This window comes from Microtus pennsylvanicus, chromosome 4, assembly GCF_037038515.1.
Source record: "Microtus pennsylvanicus isolate mMicPen1 chromosome 4, mMicPen1.hap1, whole genome shotgun sequence".
In the NCBI taxonomy this organism is placed as follows: Eukaryota; Metazoa; Chordata; class Mammalia; order Rodentia; family Cricetidae; genus Microtus; species Microtus pennsylvanicus.
In genome coordinates this window covers 30,022,520-30,037,476 of record NC_134582.1, presented here as the reverse complement: position 1 = coordinate 30,037,476, position 14,957 = coordinate 30,022,520, and the positions used below count along the sequence as shown (strand labels likewise).

General features: G+C 40.2%; 1 pseudogene; it reads left to right on the top strand.

Moving 5' to 3' along the window:
• The first annotated feature begins 6,773 nt into the window (after positions 1-6,773).
• On the top strand, positions 6,774-7,422 carry LOC142848642 (uroporphyrinogen decarboxylase pseudogene; annotated as a pseudogene).
• The last annotated feature ends 7,535 nt before the right edge of the window (positions 7,423-14,957 follow it).

Here is a 14,957-nt window from a genome sequence, read left to right as displayed (position 1 = left end):
AGCCATGTGGCGATACACAGATTAATAGAAATGGGTTAAATTAAGATGTAAGAGCTAGCCAATAAGAAACTAGAGCTAATAGGCCAGAGCAATAATTTAATTAATACAGTTTCTGAGTGGTTATTTTGGGTCTGAGCGGCCGGAACGAATAAGCGGTCTTCCTACAACAGCACAGGCAGGCTAGCCTTGAATTCATTATGTAGCCAAGGCTAGTCTTGAGCTTCTGATTCTCCTTCTTCTGTCTCTTAAGTACTGGGATTAGAGATAAATGCCACCACACACAGCAAGTTAAATTCCTTAGTTCACTCTTCTCTAACAATCTTACCAGACAGCATATGTCACCTGTCAAAAGTACACCACAGTTGGATTTTCATGAAGAAGCGTTCACCTATGAAGCTGATTGCAATGGCCTCTATCCCAAGTGGTGTCTAGTAGTCATTATTGGGATGAAGCAAGCTGTGTGCCAACACTAGGTATCCATTGCGTAAATTCCAAATGAAAGTGTAAGAGTATGAAAGGAAATCACATTTGAATCTGTTTCTGGGAGAAACTAATCTAAATGGTTCTTCACTTTTACAAATAGACATGTGTTTATTATGCTAAGGCTGTGATGAGTGTAGACTCAGAGAAAATGACTTCACTGGAAAAAAAATCAAAGGCATCTCAGCAGGATTATGAGAACTTCTAAACTTTTTGTAATTTTAACATTAAAATCTGGGGAGAATGGGGAGGCTGGGTATATTGTGTAGTTGAAAGAATACGTAACGATGTCCTGAGTTCAGTCCCCAACAGTATCACCACCACTTCCACAACAATGAAAGCCTTGTGTTTGGCTAAGGACTTAATTCAGTGAGTAAAGCGACTGCCTTGTGTGCCCGGAATCCTGTCTGATTCCCAGAACTATAGAAACTAGGTATGGTGGCATTGTCTACAGCCCCACTATAGAACCTGGGTATGGCGGCATTGTCTACAGCCCCATTATAGGAAATGACTGTGGTGGTAATTGCCCATAACCCCAGAGCTTGGGAGTTAGAGGAAGGAGGATCAGAAATTCAAGGTCATCTTTGGACACACAGCAAATTTGAGGCTAGGTTGAAATAGATTTAAATTGTAGTGAGCCGGACAGGATCGCCATTACAAGATGGCGCCGACATCCTGTCTTGTTGGCTATAAACAACTCCATATTTGGCTTTGAGAGCAGCGTGTCTCCCCGCTTCCCGCATGCGCAGTGGATGTAGATTCTTGAGCCTATCCCGATGCGGTCTGGTATCAGCTGTTGGTGGCAGCCAATCACAGGGCGACCCGTGTGCCAATTCCCTATTTAAGTGGCTGCCTAAGTGCACCCCCTTCCCTTCGCTTCCTGCTCCCCTTCGCTTCCTGCTGCCTCTCCCCTTCGCTCCCTGTCCCTCGTTTTCCTGCCCGCTCCTTTCCTGCTCCCCATCAATCAAGGGCACTTCAGTAAAGCGTGATCTGAGTAGTATCCTGATGTGGTGGTCATTCTTCCGTCACCAGTCAAGAAGTCCGCCACATTAAATCTGTTACAAACAAGAGGGACAACGAGGACGAAGGAGAGGAGAAGGATGGGGAGGGCACAACATTAGGCCTACATGGGCCTCACAGTATTATATAAACTAGGTCAAAACTACTTTTATTAAGATATGTATATGGCCCTGATAGCTCTATGGGCTGACAAGGGAGGGGAACTTGATTGGGGGAGGGGGAAGGAAATGGGAGGTGGTAGCGGGGAAGAGACAGAAATATTTAATAAATAAATAAACAGAAAAAAAATAAATAAAAAAAATTTACTTAAAAAAAAAAGATATGTATATGGCAAAACCGACCAGTCTTGGCAGTTTGAAACTCGGGCTTTAATCCTGGCTACCTGATTCTCCCCCTCAGTTGATTCTGTCTATTTGTGTGTGCAGTTTTTGACGTGAGAAGAAGGTCCTCTGGGGATGGCAAATCTGAACCTTTGAGTGCCTAGGGCCCAGGTATAGAGGGGCAGAGCCACAGGCTTGTAGCTCCATACCCCAGGGATCAAGGGCCTAATGCTTAAGGCTTTAGAATCCAGAGACTTAGCGCTCCCACAGTCTGGTTGGAGGCATACTGCTCTGGGCTTTAACCATCAGCAGACTAGGACCTGACAACTATTGTTGTCCTTGGTGTCCTGACAGCAAGATGTAGCAGACAGCAAGAAGCATCTTTTAGTGTTGTAACGTTCACGTAAGTCTCGATAAGGACAATTAGATCTACAGAGACAAGGGTTTCAAGCTTAGGTTTATAATGTCAGGAACCACAATCTCTAATTCAGTGGTTCTCTAACTTTCCAATGCTGTGGTCCATTAAAACTGTTCCTCATATTGCGATGACCCCCAATCATAAAACTGATCTCATTGCTACTTCATAACTGCAATTTTGCTACTGCTATGAAACATGATGTAAATATCTAGTAAGCAGGATGTATTTTCATTGTTACAAATTGATAGACTTATTATTAATTAGTGGTAATGTAACAGTATCTAATGGTCCTCTCACAAGACTTACAGCCTATCTGAATGCCTCACAGGAGCTCTAATCAATCTCAGATACTTCATCTGGGTGGTGATTAATTTTTGCAAATGAAACAGACAAGTGAATGATAAAAACTATCTATTCCAATGTTCTCTAGTAATTGCTACTAGAATAAAGTAGCAATGTATACCAACACTATTGGGACCGCAGAACTAAATCCATGTTACTGGTTTTATTGGGAAGCTGTGCAGAGTTCTGTTCTCTAGCATGGGTCTCCCGCAATGAATTCAATGACTCTCAAAGCTGCTTTAGGTAGGCTTCCACTCTACTGGACCATTTTCTTTGGTTAATTCCTTCAGGATTAGACAAATTATAGAAATAAGTGTTGGAGGAAAGCTGCTTGTTTGTTCCCGGCTGCTCAGCCCCAAAATAACTACACAGAAACTATATTAATTAAACTAGAGCTAATTGGCACATTAGCTCTAGCTTCTTATTTGCTAACTCTTACATCTTAGTTTAACCCATCCCCATTAATCTGTGCATCACCATGGGTCATGGCCTACCAGCAAAGTTTCAGCACATCTGTCTCTGGCAGCAGATCCATGGCTTCTCCCCATCTCTGTCTCCTCTCTCCCAGCATTCAGTTTAGTACCTGCCTACCTCTATTCCCTGCACAGGCCCAAGACAATTTCTTTATTCACCAATGGTATTCACAGCATACAGAGGGGAATCCCACATCACCTCCCCTTTTCTGTTTAAATAAAAAAGAAGGTTTTAACGTTAACATAGTAAAATTCCATATAATAAAACAGGTACCAAGCAAGAATTACAGTTACAATATTTATATCTACTTTATCTTTTATCATATCTAAAAAACTATAATTATAACTATAAATTCTTCAACTCCAAAAGGTTATATTACCTAAGTAAACAATAAATTCATTGTAAGCAACTTCCAAAACTCAAGAATTGACAGAAACATCTCACTGCCTGAACAGCCATCCAAAGATCTTCTGTAACATTGGGGCACCCATCTTCAGTCTTCAGGCCCATAGTATCCAGCAGACTTTTTAAGGAAGCAGGAAATTTTAAAGACAGTTCCATCTATATTGGTAGTTTGTCAGTTACTTTCTTCTTTCATGAAGCAGGACCCCTGAAGGACCATCTCACCTTTAGGCAAGTTTAACAATCATTTCTCTGTGGATCTTGCATGTCCAGTTTACACAGCATACCATCAGGCAGTCCAGGCAAGAACAGATTTTTGCCCAAGTGGCTAACAAACTCCATAAGGAGCCTCTTCAATGCCCATCTTCCTCTTGAAGTAGACTGATATAGCCAGGAGCAGATGTATCTCATGTCATGAAATGTCCTGACTTCTTAAAATATTTTAAATGCCATATTTTGAAGGTCTTTGAAAGATTTGAAAAATACCTACCTAAATGAAATATATATCTAAAAAACCTAACTAACATGACTACAAGCTTGACTATTACAGATGATTATCTATTAACCTATATGTCTCAATTATACATTACATTTTTAAATGAGCTTAACAAACATAATACCTTAATCAAGAGCATAAATACATTTACACAGTGTAACAAAATTGACCTGAAATTTGTATCAATAAACCCAGATCCATACCAAGGCAAATCTCTATTGCATATCCCCGTTTAAATGTAAACAAACATTTACAAACAATATTTGGGAATATAGGCATAGTTCTCTCTAAACTGCTTCCTGCTGTTTATTGGGTAAAGTAATTTTTTGAGGGGTGTTCTAGATGACCTTTTGAGAGGGTCTTGGTCCATCAAACCATATTAGTCTGGAAGTAATCCATAGGTTCTCATCCTCTGTGGAAACAAAAGACCCTCTTTTTCAAAGCAAAATATCCTTAGACTCATATTTTGAATTCGAGATACCTTTAAAATATGTATGTTGGTTTAGCTTAGCAGCCAGTACAATGAAATATCTCTCTGAACTTAGCTCCTTCACAGTCAAGAAATTCAAAGAAGACACAATAATATACACAATCCAGACTCTCTATGTACATTCCATCTTTATATGGCTTGTTTTTTAACTCCTTTTAGTCAATGACTGTCTGTACTTTGTCTCTTTATTATTTATTTATTTTAAAATCATTTACTTCTTTTTATAACTGTCTATATTTTTTCTTTTCTCTCCTAAGCTTATGTACATTTATCCAGCACTGTGACCCATTTAGAGGTCTTTTTCATTTGAATTTGTCTTTATTGTGTATTTATAATAATTTTCTGACGAAGACTGATTCTTAAAATGCTAAGTGCTTCTTAAAAACCTAAGATGTGGACTTGCTAGGGGAAATATGGCACTGCCCCTTGCCCCGCCCAGTCCGAGCACTTGTATTTTAAATAAACGCTGATTGACCAGTAGCCAGGCAGGAAGTATAGGCAGGACGACCAAGCAGGAAGTAGAGGTAGGGCAACAAGAATTCTGGGTAGAGGGAAGTTTCAGTCTGCAGTTGTCACCCAGATGGAGAGGAAGCCAGACACAGAGCAAGCAAAATGTGACTGCCTTGCCAAAAAAGGTACCAAGCCATGTGGCTAACACAGACAAGAATTATGGACTAATATAAGTTATAATACTTAATTAATAAGAAGCCTGATCTACTTTGTCAATCAGTTTATAAATAATGTAGAACTCTGTGTGTTTTATTTGGGACTGAACGACTGCAGGACTGGGTGGGACAGAAACCTCAATCAACAAGTAAGAATGAATATGACATCTGTGGCCATTTTGGTGGACTTGGGTTCAAACTGCAAGCTTGCTAGTTGCCAGCTGGGTGTCCTCAGTCAGTGACTTCATTTCCTTGATCATCATTTCCTTGTCTACCAAACAAGAATTCTCAATTCTGATTTTACAGAGGCATTAATGGGAATTTTTTAAAAAATGATATACTTAAGGTGCATTTGCATGACTCAACAAATGTTAGTTTGACAAATGCAGCTTTTTAGGTTAAGTTCAGCAAACTTATGAGTGACATTCAAAACTACAAAGTAGATCAAATGTTACCCTCATTGAAGATACAGAAAGAACTCTGTGGCCAAGTAATAAATTCTGCATTCTAGGCTCACAGGAAAACTTCCACTTGATAGTTCTGTGAACATATTGTAATGATAGTTTCTAGAAAACTCCTATTTTTCACTTTATGTGAGGAAAGCTAATTTTAGACACCTTAACTTAAAGTCAAAAGATGCAACGAGGTCTTTTCCACTAATGGTTTGCTTTATTAGGAAGAGTTTTACATGTGGAGCTGAGGAGTCCTGAGTGAATGTGTGCTATTGACTTGGGCACAGCCATAACAAGGACCACGTAACCTCAAACCGATGAGAATAACAAAGCTTTCCTGGACATGGGATGAGGCTCAGAAGGATGTCAAAGACTTTCTCCAGGGTCCAAGTGTAATTATTGAAGTACTCATAGAAAATGTCTTCCATAGCTTTCTTCCCACAGATGTCTACTAACTGAAGACTGCTTCCCTGAAGAGACCACTGTTTTGGACATTAGCTAAGCCTGTCTCCTTGACCCAGCTGTATACAATAACCCCATCTCTCTTTTTCAATTATATATATAATACTCACTGTATTATATATATATATATATATATATATATATATATATATATACACACACACACACACACACACACACACACACTCACTCACTGAGCTCAGGCACTAGATGCCAGCTTTCTCTGTGTCTGCTGGTTGTCTTTTCTTTTTTTCCCTCACTACCCCAGTCAGGTCCATATTCCTGAGGTCATGGAAAGATACAGCAGCTTCATATTCCACAAGTACATTATATACCGTGATCTCAGATGTCACACTAACCTGATTTATTGTATCATTCCAGTTTGAGATAACAGGATCTTGAAACAACTATGAACCCATGCTCCACTTTGTTTCTTATTTAGATATAAAGAAAAACAAACTAAAATCTCACATACAATACATCATGAAGTAAGCAAAGTGAGAATGGAGTTAGCTAGTCATACTGGCTGGTTTTGTGGATCAACTCAAAATACGCTAGAGTCATCAGTGAGGAAGGAGTCTCAGTTGAGGAAACGCCTCCATGAGATCCAACTGTAAGGCATTTTCCCAATTAGTGAGCAATGAGGGAGGACCCACCTTATTGGTGTCCGTCAATAGCATAAAGAAAATGTGACAGGTAGGCGGAGATTCGGATTAAAGCGGTGACCGGCGACTGCTCAGTTACTGTTTACCATGGAGGCTAACGGGCTGGGACGCAAGAATTTTCCGGAGCTGATTAACGACACGTTCTTGAGAGCAGCGTGGGACAAGTCTAATAGGACAAGTGGCTGCTGGTGCTCAGGCACTGCAGCTCTTTGAGTCCCATGCAGGACATCTTGGCCCAGAGCTCTTCGGCAAGTTTGCACTGCCCTACATCCGTGATGTGGCTAAGCGAGTGAAGGCTGGGCTGCAGGAGATCATCTTTGCTAAGGATGGCCATTTTGCCCTGGAAGAGCTGGCCCAGGCTGGCTATGAGGTAGTTGGACTTGACTGGACAGTGGCACCAAAGAAAGCCCGGGAACGTGTGGGGAAGATGGTGACCTTGCAGGGGAATCTGGATCCTTGTGCCTTGTATGCATCTGAGGAAGAGATTGGTTGACTGGTACAGCAGATGCTGGATGAATTTGGGCCACAACGCTACATTGCCAACCTAGGGCACGGGCTGTACCCTGACATGGACCCAGAACATGTAGGAGCCTTTGTGGATGCTGTGCACAAACATTCACGTCTACTTCGACAGAATTAAGTGTATGCCTTTCCTTTCTGCTTGAGGACCACCAACATGGGTTGTTTCCAGGAGAATAAAACTTCAAGAGCTGGAAAAAAAAAAAGAAAAAGAAAATGTGACATACTCCAGTCCATACTGCTATTCAGCCACAGAGAAGAACACAGGACTGGGGACACCAAGTGAAGTAAGCCAGATACCAAAGACAAACTGGCTCTCATTGGTGGAAATCTCGGAACACTGGCCTCCAAGTAGAATAGTGACTACTGGAGATAGGGAAGGGGAGGGGTAAAGGCAGTTGGATTTGGTCATCGAGTGAATTCCACTAATATGTACAATTACTATGTCCATAATCGTGTTCATAATGAAAAACAAAAATTGAAGAATAAGACTGAATCGCAACAAAATTACACCTACTATTTTAAAATAAATTAATGAATAGAACACGGCTGGCAGCTCCCATAGGCGTTTGTTAAAAAGTAGATGAAATTACACAAATGCAGGTGTCTTATATCTGCAGAGAGCACTTTCCTTGTGAATAACTGCATGTCATCTCCATCCAGAGTTTTATCAGTGACACAAAAGCTAACTAAGATGCAGTTCCTCTATACTTGATATACAGATTGCCAGCGTTCAGATCCCTCCACAATAGGGCAACGAAGACAAAGGACCACTTGACAGTCACACAAGGACTGTGATGACAGCAAAGCAAAACAAACAGAAATCCAGCCCTGGTCTAAATGAAGAGTGCATCTCACTGGGGGGCACTCAGCCCCCGTTGATACTTCTCCAACATGAGACCTACCTAAGGCTCAGGGCAAAATCACAGAAGAGGAAGAAAGATGGTAAAAACCAGAGAGGTATGTTGTCATAAATATAAATTATTGAGACTATAAAATTCTCAAAAAAATTTTGAACTAATTTTTATACATTGTGTTATTTCTTAGAACCATGTTTGATCACGTACACTCCATTAATTGTCAAAACACTATCTGTTGAATTATGCTATACAGTCAAACATCAAATTTGTGTCTAAATATAAGTAACACATAAAACATTACATGAACTTCAAAAAGTGTTATGAAAATTGGATTTAGTGACACCAGCTACCAATTTCTTTCATTCACACACACGAATTTGTTCTTTATTTTAATATGATTTCTTTCAAAAAAGGATTTGACATTAATATCTAAAACATGCTTTGCCCATTTCCATTTTCTCACATTCTGGAAAAAGCTAAGTCTAATGTACTGACATACACCTGTAAATCCAGTGCTTGAGAGGCAGAGGCAGGAGAATTACTACAAGTTTGAGGTCAACCTGTCCTTCATAGAAAGTTCCATACAGTCTGTTTGGAAGAATGAGATGTCATTTCAAAAAGCAAAACAAGACAGATAGGAGTTAGGTTTTAAGAAGAAAATTAGACTTATTTATGATCAACCTGAGAAAGATTTCTTACAAAAGAAGACTAAAGTTCTAGTCTTTAAGCAGATGTAAGAAGATGATATTGGAAGTATTTTTCTTTACAGAGTTTTTGTTATTGTTGTTGTTGTTGTCTTGTTTAGTTTGTTTTTAGGCAAAGTTTCTCTATGTAACAGTTCTGGCTGTCCTGAGACTCACTTTGTAGAGCACACTGGCCTCAAAATCACAGAGATCTGCCTACCTCTGCCTCCTGAGTGCTGGGATTAAAGGCCTGTGCCACCACCACCTGGCGTTTTTTGAGCTTCTGAAACTTGTTTAAGGTAAATGCAGCAGAATTCTGGCTATAGCTCTCTCACTAGTCAAGTCAACAACATTGAGAACAATGTATTTCATTAGAGACCTTCAGCTAACAGGTCCTTTTGGAGCTTTCACAAACATCCACATATTTATTATCTTACCCCCCGTATTTGTAATTGTCTGTTACAGATGATATTTTTTGACCGGTAACTAAGTTCACTGACCTAAGTGGGCACATAGCCACTAGAAGTCAACATGATACTAAACAATGAAATTGTATGCATTTATTTAATACTCAATAGCCCTACAAGCAGATATGATTTTTTTGATTATTTGCATCTTTCCGACTTGGGGTGCAGAAGAAACCATGACGCCAGGGACGAATCTAGAGACACTGGTTCAAGGCTCATCTTGCGCCTCCCATGTTAACTTTCTGCATTCTACCCAGGTATACACGCCTCTCAAGAAGTATTCAACACGCCGTACTTTCAATGACTTTGAGGGACGAGAGATGGCTTAGCGGTCAAGAGCACTTGTTTTTGCAAAGGATGGGGTTCAATCCCCAGCACCCACATGATGGCTCACAACAGTCCGTAGCTTCAGAACTAGGATATGTGATGCCCTCTTCTGACCTCTGTGAGCACCAGGCATGCATGTGATGTACATACATATATACAAGTAGAATATGCATGCACATAAAATGACAAGGTTAAATCACTTTGGGCTATGAATGAATGATAGACTGGGTGGAGGTTTTCATTTATTCTTACATTTACTCATTTATCATCCAGGTGACTATTACCAAGTAATAGTAGGTAATATTAATATTACTATTACCTACTATTATTATTATGCACAGCGGCATGGAGGAATCTCACATGTATAATGTTGAGTAAAATAAATCATATCCAATGGGGTATATTTTTTATGGGTTTATTTGAGCTAGAAGTTGTTTGAGATCAGGCATGGTCCCACATGTACTATATGACGGTTAATCTCACCACTGGCTTCCACTTAACACCTGACAACAACTCTCCCACCACCCGACTCAGAGTGATTATAAAAATGTTTCCAGGCATTGTCTGCCTGGGGACAAAATCACCTTCCAGTGACAACTACTAATTTATATGAAAATTTAAAAATAAAAAAGCAAGACTGGTCTGTAGCAACAGAAGCAAGAACGGTAATGAGGGAGCCTTTGAGAATCTTCTGTTCCTTGATTATAGTCATGGTTCTATTCAATTCTAAAATAGGTGCATCTTATTGTATGTAAGGAAAACAATACCTTTTAGAAAATTACTGGCTTAGGGGTGGAGGTGGGGGAATACAGAATTTGGGAAGTTCTAAGAAGAAGCAATTTCTGTGAGAGGAGAAGATTAAGAAGGGTTCCAGGAGGGCGAGTCTGACAGGGGAAGAGCTGAACAGCAAGAAGAACCGTAGAAAGAGGGCAGACCACTCCAGACACAGCACATAACAGCCGCCAGAGGAAAAGCAAGATCGGTGTTGGCTAAGACCATCTCTTTGGGGGCTACTTTCTAATGAAGATAAGCAAAGGAAATCCAAATGCTATGGTACCCTTCACAGCGGTAGTATCTAGGTCAATGCTGTGTTCACCAGGAGACATAATTGTCACATTTAATAATGGTGAAAATAAAGCCTTTGAAACAAAATAGAATAAAAAAAAAACGACTGTGCCTTTCAGCTCATTACCTCACTATTGCAGAATTCCCCACTGTCGTCTATTCTTGCTCTTTGTCCACCCTCCCTCCATCCCAGGTGGATGGTGCTTCCCACTACGTCTTCCATACAACTCCTGGAAACAGGAATAAAACTCTCCTGGGATGTTCCCCACTGTTTTTCCTGCCATCATTTTCTTTCAAGCTACTAATTGCTATTGGTTACATTATTCGTCATCATCCTCAATTGAGCATGAACAATGCTAAACACTGTAAAGAAAACGTGAGAGGAGAGAGAGTCATTTCACTGGAGCCAGACGATTTGGAGCTGGCTCAAATAGAAAGAATAATGAGAGGTGGCAATTGTGCCATGATAAGGTGGCCGCTGTTCCGCTCTGGGGAAGGCAGAGCTTCCTGTATGGATGAAGAGCAGTCACCCTTTGTCATTCAGTCCTAAGTACAAAAGGGCTAAGAGATAGCTGCCTGGCCAAGGACCACCTTATTAATGGATGGTACTCCCCAACATATTGGTGGCGGGGCAACCCTTACAAAGAACGCGGAGGAGAATGAACTATGATAGGCTGCTCTCTGGTAGTTTGTGGTCTATGCATAGAACTAGAAATGGTGAAGAGACGAGAGGTCAGGATCATCATTGTATAAACACCACGATCTTAAATGATTCTAGAATTCCTTTTCTAGAATAGCTGTGATCGTTTACTCTGAGTACAGCTGAGGTTTACTTAAACAAATGCCGTGTCTTCATTGTCTCAGTTCCCCTGCACCAGTGAGGATAATGTTTTAGCTACAGGTGATTTTTAAATATTTATTTATTTTACATCCAGGCTGCAGTTTCCCCTCCCTCTTCTTCTCCCAGTCTGTCTCCCATCTCTCCTCTGATCCCTCCCACAAACCACTCCTCCTCCATTTCCATTCAAAAATGGGCAGACTTCCCGTGGATATCAGCAACAAATGGCATATCCAATTACAGCAAGACTAACCATTTCCCCTTACATTAAGGTTAGGCAAGGCAACCCAGAATGAGTCCCAAAAGCCAGGAAAGAGTCCGAGACAAGCTCTGCTCCCACTGTTAGGAGTCTTACAAGAAGACCAAGAAGAAAGTAAATAGATCTACATCTATCTCCCTGCACAAAAATTCCAAGTAGATCAAAGACCTCAACATAAATCCAGATACATTGAACCTGATACAAGAGAACGTGAGGACTAGCCTTGAATGCATTGGCACAGGAGACAACTTCCTAAATAGAACACCGAAAGCGCAGATACAGGTCATTTTTAATTATGGTAAAAGACTTCTCAATGCAAACTGGTTTAAGCAATGCAGATATTTATTACTTTGTTTGCATATCAGGAAGTCTACAGGCAGGAGCGGGTATCAACAGGGTGCCTGTTTCTGGTCTGGTACCATCAGAAAGTGCAGAAGAAGAGTTGTCACCAGGGCGGACCGAGAGTACTTCAGAGCAAAGACTTGGAGTGAAGGTAGAATAAAGTCGGGGGAGTGTGCCTCAGCTTTAAGTGACAGTGACATGTTGAAAAAGGCTGTGGTTGGAGTACAGCATAGCAGTCAGGGCCACAGTTAAAAGGAAGAAAATCAGAGATGAATGCAACAGAACCATTTCCTGTCTGACTGTGTAGGCTGGTGGAAGGAAGCTGTTGGCGGCGTCTGGGTTAGTAGGTGACTTGATCTCACATATATTTGAAAAGAAGTACTGCCTTGACAGGAACCCACTATAGACAAGAAGGAAAATAGAGTCATCTCAGGAGATCGTCGTGATACTACAAGGAAGTAATAGAATCAGGCAGTTGTTAGAGGTGCTGAAACATGGCGAATGAATTCCTCGTGGGATGTCAGAATCAGAAAGGATTTAAACATGTCTCTGGGTTTGGAGCTGAGTATGGCCTTGAACTTATGTATGATATTCTTGCCTTTACCTCCCAGGTATTGGGATTGCATGGGTGCATCACAATCTGTTCTGGCCTTTCTGTGGTGGTGAGGGTAAATCAAGGGCTTCAGGCAATTAGTTCTACTAATTGAACTACATCCCTAGCCTGCTTGGCTGGTAAGATTCCAGCTAGTCAGACTGTCCTTGAACTTGCTTTGTAGGGTGGTCATTAGCTTGGGAGTTTGAGTAAATAAAAGAATGGAGACATTATGTAATGAAATAGAAAAATATCATAAGAAAGCAGGGGGTTAAGATTCAGGCTTTCTGGGCTGGAGAGATGGCTCAGTGGTTGAGAGCACTCACTGCTCTTCCAAAGGTCCTGAGTTCAATTCCCAGCAACCACATGGTGGCTCACAACCATCTGTAAGGAGGTCTGGCACCCTCTTCTGGCCTTCAGGCATACAGACAGAGTGTTGTATACATAATAAATAAATAAATAAATATTTAAAAAAAAAAAGATTCAGGCTTTCTGCCCTACCCCTAGCAGCGTGACATACTTAACAGTGGTCCAGTCCATACGGAGCCATTGGGAATATATATTAATCCAGAGTACATGTGTATATGGTATTTACAGACAAGAACCATAAAAAAGCAACTCACATTTATGTGATATTTCAAGTTATGAGTTCCAAAGAGATGACAAAAAATAATGAAGTCAAATTTTTAAAACAAAAAAAAGTATTTAACCTAGCATAGACTAGACTACTCGATGTTGAGACAGACTAAGAAAGAGCATCGGCAGAGATGTCGATGAGGCTAGCAGGTCTAGCAAAGGCAGTGACTCAATAGCAGTTCTAGCAGGCAGGAGTGATCAGCTGTAAAAATGACAGATCCAAACCTCTGCTGAAAATCTAAGGAGCTCTCAGTGAAGGAGGGAACGTGGTGATACAAGCGCTGGCCAGTGTGCACAGACGAAACACTCACGCAGTCTTGTTTACGTTTTATTGACTCAGATGTGAATCACTCATGATTTCCTACAATTATCTTTTCCCTTGGTCATTCGAGGTTTCCACGGACGTTTAGATTGCTTTCAGTGAGATTTTATGCTTTACTCTAATAAAATCTGATTTAGAAAATCTAATCAATTAGGTATTTTCAGCCTCATCATTGACATTACAAATGGACTCTGGTTTTACAAAATGATGAACCACAAATGACAAGCCCACTGATTTAATTTACACAAAGGCCCCTTATCTGTTGCCTATCAGGATCCATCTACTGCCTGAACCAAGGCGCACTGGCCTTCCTAATAGATGACATTGAATTTCTAATGGGAGCTTCTACAAAAGCAAATTCATCATGTCAAAGAAGGCCCCTGCAATATTTCATTTTGTCGTTGGTTACAATTTTCTACGATTTTCCACGAGGCTCATGAAAGCCATGGGTACCATTTTGTCTGAACCAGGAGCTTTATCCTTCCAAAGGAAAAGAGCAAATATCAAATCGCTGTTTAAATTTAATAATCTGAACACATCATTTTTGTTCCAATTTGCCATTTTTAATATCATTTCATCATTACATTTCTCCTAAAACATTCCAATTATTTCAAGTCAGTCTATATATCACTTATCAAAATTAAACTAATATATGACAATCAGAGCCTAAACGTATGTATTAGGGAGGCATGTTCTGGGAACGCTCTGAAATAATCTACTTTCTGTTATCTTGTTTTTTTAAGTCTGGGCTCCATCATATAGCTATTTTTCTTCTGCAGCTGGTATCACATTCATGAGGAGGGTATTTCTAATTTGACTTTGCTAGTGTATAAATGTGTCATTTCATACAACTTGCTGTTTTTCTTTGTTGTAACTTCTTTCTCTCTGTTTTAGCCCAAGGCTCTCCTCTTTATTTGATCAGTAGAGTTTATATGATATTCCAGGCAGCACTTCTTCCCAGGAGAAAAACAAGATTTCAAATTGCTACTCATGATTCCTCAGGCAAACTGAAAGGGCACCTCCTGAATTAATGTTTTCGTTGCTCTTTTCTGTGCTTATTGGTTTATTTCCATCAGCTGGTGGGTGCACTTATTTCCTATTTCTTAATTTTCTTTTCCTATGAATGTTAATTATTTGGGGCTTGCTTATTTATTGTTGGCTAGTTGGATGATTAAACAGAAAAATAATCAAAATGAACATTGGGTGGCCAAACTTGAATTAACCTCTCAATAATTAGCTGAAAAGTACCAAGTTCAGTATTTCTATAGTCAGTTTCCAGATAAAGTCTTTCTGTAAGGGAAGGAACTGAGATTTTATGTTTTCTGTCACTATCTGAGGCTGCAGCAATGGCTTTTACCATT